We start from the raw sequence: 7,808 nt of genomic DNA, 5'->3' as shown, positions 1-7,808 counted from the left end.
ACATGAGGTGTTTAAATAAACTGTGACTTACTCGTTATTATATATCTTCCGGGTTAACTGTTAGATTTTATTTAGCTTAACAAAACTAAGACTAAAGTAATTGTCTGGTTTCACAGACCCTCATTAGCACTGTGACCTGGTAGTCTAGGAGTTGTGCTATTCAGGATATGTAGATTCACTTTTAAAGGAGGGCTAAACAATGCTTTAAAGTCAATTTCTTACTTCTTATTAGATTCATTAACATTACTTTGACATTGTTTATATATATATATATATATATATATATATATATATATATATATATATATATATATATATATATATATATATATATATATTTGCACTTATATATAAGAGCCAACTATAGAACTGGATACTCTATTGTATTCACTACAATTGTATGGGTTTCCCAGGAGGAAATGGTCCAGCTACATTGTCCCCGGACAGAGCTAGGGCTTAACCACAGGCTGACCCTGATCAGATTTCTTTCAGATAGTGTATTTCCTGTTGAAAGAAAGGAGAATGCTTTTACCTTCCTATTTCTTTTCAATACCCAATTGGAGGGCATCTGAGAGAGGAGTGGAGTTCCTGTGTGATGTAACGGTTTACCTCTAGGCTCCCACCCAGCTCCTCTCCCTGCTGTCCCTCATTATCCTGACCTCTAACCGTTAAATGGGGAGGCGGGGGTCATATTTTCCCATGCTGCTATCACTCTAACATCAACAGCAATGCAAACTGAAAGAATATTCACAGCATCGACTGATCAAGTATAATAAAATCTATTGAAATTAAGGAAATATATTAAATTTGGGGCTTATTGGACAAATCACTAGGTTATATATAGTATTAAGGAAGGCTAAACAATGCTTTAAAGTCAATTTCTTTCTTCTTATTAGATTCATTAGAATTACTTTGGCATTGTTTTTTAAAATATGTATTTGCACTTCTATTAGCTACATAGTTCTCAAATATGCATTTTTTTTAAAGAAGCACATGTTGTAGCAAACACGTATGTTCATTCTTTCAAAGCTGCACAGTTGAGATCGGTATAATGAATGGGTGTGCATGGTGGAGAACATTCATGGAGTTGTTGTGTTACTTTAAATCAGGATGTGCAAATAAAAATAAAACTACACTGTGGATAAATTGCAGCATAATGATATCTTTGCTGTAGGTTATATGGTTTGACTCAACCACATGGAATGACTCAATCATTGAAGTGTGTTTGTACAGCAACACATTAAGTGATTAGGTACAACCACTTTTATCTATAGTGTTGTTGTGTTATATGCATTTTCCATATTGGTGCCCCGGCACTACAGAATCTTCAACAGAAGAAAAGGGAGACCAGTAATATCATTGTTAGTGCTTCTAGGGATTAAGAAAATAGATTTTACAACCTTTAACACTCATTGCATTGTTTCCAGAGATGGCCTTTCTTTATTTATGGGGGTTGGGGAAGTGAAGAATTTGTATTGTGGTGTTCTGTATTGTGTGACTTGTAGCCCATTGTCCACCTACAGCGGTCAACATACTATTATTCTTAACAGTCGTTCCTTGAGATGTTTTGTAAAAAGCAGACCTCTGTTTAGTGTCAAATCCAAAAGACAGATCATTTATCTCCCCTTACCTCCAAATGTCATGAAGGGACATTGTTCAAGTCTTTTCTTCTACCAAGAGTTTAGCTGGGATTTCAAATGCTGTGCTGTGCTGTTTTTTTAAAGGACATGCTGAGAATTTAGGGAAGTGGAGAACCGCTTGTGTAACCAAGTAAAGTTAATCAATTTGGTTAACCTCCCAGCCCCTGTCTTTCATGTGGTGAAAACTGTACCCATTTACACTCAATAGATGTACTATATAGGCTGACACTTCCTGTCATTTGTTACTTTTGATAATTAACTATTTAACTCTTAAAGAATACCTTTTGATAGGTGTTGTTTGTTCCCGTTCATGCATTCTGCTGTCTTTGATGGCCATATTAAACAGTAATACAATACCCCATTGTACTGTAGGTGTCAGTTATAAGGTCCTTTATAATCCAGTGGCAGTGTTAAAACCTTGCTGCCCATCATTTGGTGCACTACAGTTGGTCCACTATTTTTTCAAACAAGCGCTGGCAATTGACTATAAATACCTAGTATTATTCATTCATTCATTCAGTTATCAGTTATATATTAAATGTCCCGTCATGTATATATACTTATTGTTTGGATTGTAAACTTTGCACTTTAAAAACTAAAATACTAAATTAAGCTTTCTATACAGTTATTTTATTTTCTAAATCACATATTTACTGTATAATATTACATTGCTAAATTACAATTATATGATTTATAGAATTGAAATTCAGAATTTTTTTGCAGAGATTTTTGCAACTACTGTAGTATATTTAAGGTAAAATTAGTCCTCTGAACAATAAATGGTTGGTATTTATTTTGTAAATATACAGGTTAGAAAATCTGTGATCATGTTCATTGTAATCAATCAACTGTTTTAGGGTTTTCATATGAAAAAAGTGATTGAGAAACAATGAACAAAGTTGGAAAGTAGTGAGGAGTACTGAGAGTGATCATGTAACACCTGTCTACTTGCATGCATCATAGTAACCCTAGACCCCAAGCTTATTTTATTGATTATTATTATTATTATTATTTATTTCTTATCCAGGGCGACTTACAATTGTTACAAGATATCACATTATACATTACTTCACATTATACAGATATCACATTATTTTACATACAATTACCCATTTTTACAGTTCTGTTTTTATTGGAGCAATCTAGGTAAAGTACCTTGCTCAAGGGTACAACAGCAGTGTCCCCCACTAGGGATTGAACCCACAACCCTCCGGTCAAGAGTCCAGAGCTCTAACCACTACTCCACACTGCTTCACAAGCCACTTAAAATGTGTAATACCAGTTAAAAAGGGATGCAGAGCAATAATAATCATTTGGAAAGTTCGAATATTTAGGGTTCATTGCTGAAAATAGATATGTTTGATGTTCTAAATATACTGCTTAGGCATTTGCAGTATAAGGTACAATATGGTAACTTTGTTGTATTATTTTCATTTTTTCTTAGAGAAGGTATTATTTAGAGTTCCCTAAGCTTACAATTGATTGTAGGTAGTATTGTGTGAGAATCTTGGATGGATGCACTCTATTGACTTCTTTGTTAGTTGAGAATAAAAAAGCCTGTCATTCGAACATGGTGAATGAGCATCTTCTTTCACGTAGGGCAGTTTGTAAAAGACATCACTGTTTTCATTTGCGTGTTTATCCGCTGCAGAGCGAGTTTACAAACGTATATGAATTAAAAAGGAACGAAGCACGACACTTGTAATCATCACCATTTTAACTTGGGAATGTACGTCTTTTCCACAAACTAAATTAAGACACGCTATTGAAGTCTTATGAATGATCGACAAAATGCATGGAACAAATACTTTGAATAGCATTGCATCTCTGACCCTTTGAGGTGACATAATACAACATATAACCTGGCAAGATGGATGTGTACATTGCTTTACAGCTACACCTAAACATGATCAAAGTTTAACCTATGATTCTAAAGCGTGAGGTTTAGCAATTATTATAAAATGGGTTTGATTGGCTGATAGGCATTACAAGCCATTGAATTATTACAGTACAACCAACGTGTAAAAACAGGTCCCAGCAACTAAAATACTTTTTACAGATATTATTGCGCCGAGCATTTAAGAACGTTTATTTATTTATTTTTAATTGGCCGCCATCCCAACCCCCAAAAATAATACAATGTCAGACTTCCATGTAAATTTTAACTTGTTTGGTAACATCAATGTCCACACATTATTATAAGATTCAGACTGCAACAGTTCGGTAACGGAACCGAACGTAATAATTGAAAAACATAATAATAAAGGTCAGGAAAAAAATTAAACCGTGAGTACTACAAGACACCTATCTCTCAGTGCTGCTGAAATTAATACAATTGAACCCAATAAAGAAGAGGGGAATACTAAAAAAGTAACCGCTTGGGCTGTGTCACAGTTTTTAATGATTGTTCAGCACAAACAAAAAATGGACTGGAAAACTGCACCTAAGACTGAAAAACACAATTTAAAGAAGTTTCTTTGCTTAAGTGATAACATCAGCTGGCACACAGTATTCTGTTAGCAGCTACACACGCTCGCGAGCTGGCCTGAACCGTTTTTTAAATTCTCCCACAGTGGGACGATCTATAAACCTCATTTCAGATACCCACTTTAACAGCAAACAGCGTCTTCATTTCTATCCTGAAAACTTACACGCGAAAAAGACAAGTCACAACATCACCCTGCTGTATCTTAAACAGACTTAAACAAACTTAAATCAACGGTACTCAGCACACAGATATCTCCCAACCCATTTTATAAGGTAGTTTAAGAAGCTATTGGGCACCACCAGCTGAGAAAGACAGGAAGTCCTGGAGTTACATCCTCTCTGGAGTACCGTCGTCAACCTACTCAACAAACAGTGCCACCTACTGCACAATGAGTGCGCAACTTCATAATACGTCATCGCTGAATACATCACACCCTTATCACATGACAAGTGAAAAATAAGGCTGGAATCAATTTCGCTTTGCTCTGCTTGTGTTGTGAAACAAAAATGTGTAGTGCTTCAAGAATGTAAAGTACATTTTAAAAATACCATTACTATTATATGTATGGTTATTATTATTATTTAGCCGACGCCTTATCCAAGGCGACTTACAAGTGTAAAGGGTAATACAAGTTTTGAAAAGATTTGAAAAGTAGAATCCAGATTCATACTCTATGAATGCAGAATACGTTGGTTGGTTGAATAAAAGATCTCCCAATTAATTTCAAGACTTTCACCACAGCAATTTGTTTGACTTAACACTATTAATCAGTTTGTTGATATGGATTGGGGGGTCCACCTGTTTGAACACAAATATAGCCATTCAGATAGTCTATAAACACCAAATGAAACAATGTAACTTATTAAAGGAAACACTTTATTACACACATTAACTCAAAGAAATAAGTGACTGAACAAAGACAACAGGAATAAAAAATGTTAACAGAGGAAAACCAAAATAACAACAAACAAGAAATATAACAGGACAGTAATAAAGATTTAATTAGGGGGGCCAAGCAACAACAACAATATATATATTTTAACATGGGCAACATCCAGTCAGCAATCACATTTGACAAAAAATAATGTTGATAGTCACCCATCATAATAACCCAACCATCCCCCGAGCCACCCACACACCAGAATGCTACTAAATCAGACAAAAATAAATAATAATGAAAACAGAGAGATATGTTATTATATAATATTAATAAAACAAAATTAACTAATTGAAAAAATTGAAATATAGAAAAACAGAGAAAAAAATAAAAATAAAAGATATTACAACAATTCTAAGGCAGAGGTTGCAATTGCATATCATTGAAGTAGGAAAGAAAGGGTCCCAGAGAGATCTGAATCTTGGGGCGCAGACTACCCTTATGGCTTATAACTAGGGCCCTGCGTTTTACGTGACCTGCTTTCTTAGACTGCACTTTTCTTTTATTGCCAATTGTTTTCTCTCAATTTGAAATGGCCAATTATTATTTGAAGCTCAGCTCACCGCTACCACCCCTGCGCTAACTCGGGAGGGCGAAGACGAACACACGCTGTCGTCTGAAGCGTGTGCCGTCAACCGACCACTTTTTTTCACACTGCGCACTTACCATGCAGCCACCCAAGAGCTACAGGGTCGGAGGCCAACGCAGGGGCAGCTTACAGGCAAGCCCGCAGGCGCCCGGCCAGACTACAGGGGTCGCTGGTGCGCGGTGAGCCGAGGACACCCTGGCCGACCTGACTGTCCCTCCACCCGGTGCAAAGCTGGGCCAATTGTGCGCCGCCCCCTGGGAGCTCCCGTCCACGGTCGGCTGTGGAATAGCCTGGACTCGAACTCGGGACGTCCAGCCTATAGAGTGCATCCTGCACTCCACGCGGCGCACCTTTACTGGATGCGCCACTCGGGAACCCGAGGCTGCATTTTATTCCTCCCACTGCAAGGTGGTCAAGTAGTCTGCTTAATTAATATTTATTAATAATCTTATTGATTAATAATCTCCCGATTCCTTTAATCATCTCAATTAGTCATTCTATTAATGCGCATTGGCGCGTTGATTAGGCAGCAGCAGCAGCTACGGACATTTATTTAGTCATGCATCCCTTTATTACTAATACATCTTATTCTATATTATTTCTTAGAATGTGTAAATAAATAATTGGAATGTTTCAGTTTACTAGTAGGAACACATCATTTGTCAACAAAATATTAAAAAAATTAAACAGCACTGATTCCTGGAACAATTTATATAAAATACTGAAATCATAACATCAATGCTGTAACATATATATTACAAATATAACATAATAATAATAATAATAATAATAATAATAATAATAATAATAATAATAATAATAATAATAATAATAATTGCATTCTTAAATTACTATGTGTGCAACTGTTGTGATATGCGGGGAGGGGATTCACATTACAAGATATTTAAAGTATTCTCATTATTATAAGTGGCTAAAATAATGACTGATACAAGTTTTTTGCACACAAGCAAACCACTAAATATATAAGGGCATATACACACAGAAATATACATGCATACACATGTAAACACATTATATGGTGCAGGTACTATTGTACATAGACCTATAATTACAAACATCCAATGTATAATACTTTTCATGACTAGGGATGGTAAGCTAGAGATTCTCCAACACCCAGCTCTTCAGAGCTGAGCTAGACTTCCAGTTTTGTAGGATTACCTTCTTTAGAATGAGTAATGCAATCCAACCCAGGGGTGTGGAAAGGCTGGGGCCCTGCATGTGGAAAGAGTGTGTTTTTTGTATTTTGTTTCTTTTTTAAAAGTATGTATTACCTATTGCAGTGGTGGGGTTAGAAACCTCTCCCTGGGAGATGTGGTATGTGGCCAGGTGATAACTGATTTCTTGATTATCTGGTCACATGTTATAAAAATGACCTAGAAAGCTAACTCCTTTTTACAAGCCAGGCAGTACATATATGTGTGAGACACATTTGCTGTGAATCTGTACGGCTGTGTATGTTATTATTATTATTATTATTATTATTATTATTATTATTATTATTATTATTATTATTATTATTATTATTAATTTCTTAGCAGACACCCTTATCCTGGGTGACTTACAATTGCTACAAGATATCACATTATTTTTACATATAATTACATTATTTTTTATCTACAATTACCCATTTATACAGTTGGATTTTTACTAGAGCAGTCTAGGTAAAGTACCTTATTCAAAGGTACAGCAGTGTCCCCCACCTGGGATTGAACCCACGGCCCTCCGGTCAAGAGTCCAGAGCCCAAACCACTACTCCACACTGCAAAGCATGGAAAAGTATACTGGGATCGTTAGCACTGGAAAGAATAGGGAAGTAACTTCGCGGGTTTCGATGCCACAATCAGAAAGTTATGATTTGTTCCTGATTGGTCAACTTGTATTTTCACGTTGCTTTTGAACAGTGCTTTGTTTTGAATTGTTTGTGTTGAACCCCGCACTAGAAAATAATGTATGGTGTCATGAAAATATGCAGTGTGTGGTATACATTATAGGTACCCGTAGCTGTTATTCTATGTGTAACAGTAAAATATGTAGAAAATCCGTATTCTTGCATAAGAATATTTGCACGAATTGCAGCAAGCACGCGCAAGACACTCCTACTTTCTGTGTGGATATATAGCCTATTCGTTCCCC

The sequence above is a fragment of the Acipenser ruthenus genome, chromosome 2 (assembly GCF_902713425.1).
Source record: "Acipenser ruthenus chromosome 2, fAciRut3.2 maternal haplotype, whole genome shotgun sequence".
In the NCBI taxonomy this organism is placed as follows: domain Eukaryota; kingdom Metazoa; phylum Chordata; class Actinopteri; order Acipenseriformes; family Acipenseridae; genus Acipenser; species Acipenser ruthenus.
Note: the sequence above shows the minus strand (reverse complement) of the source record.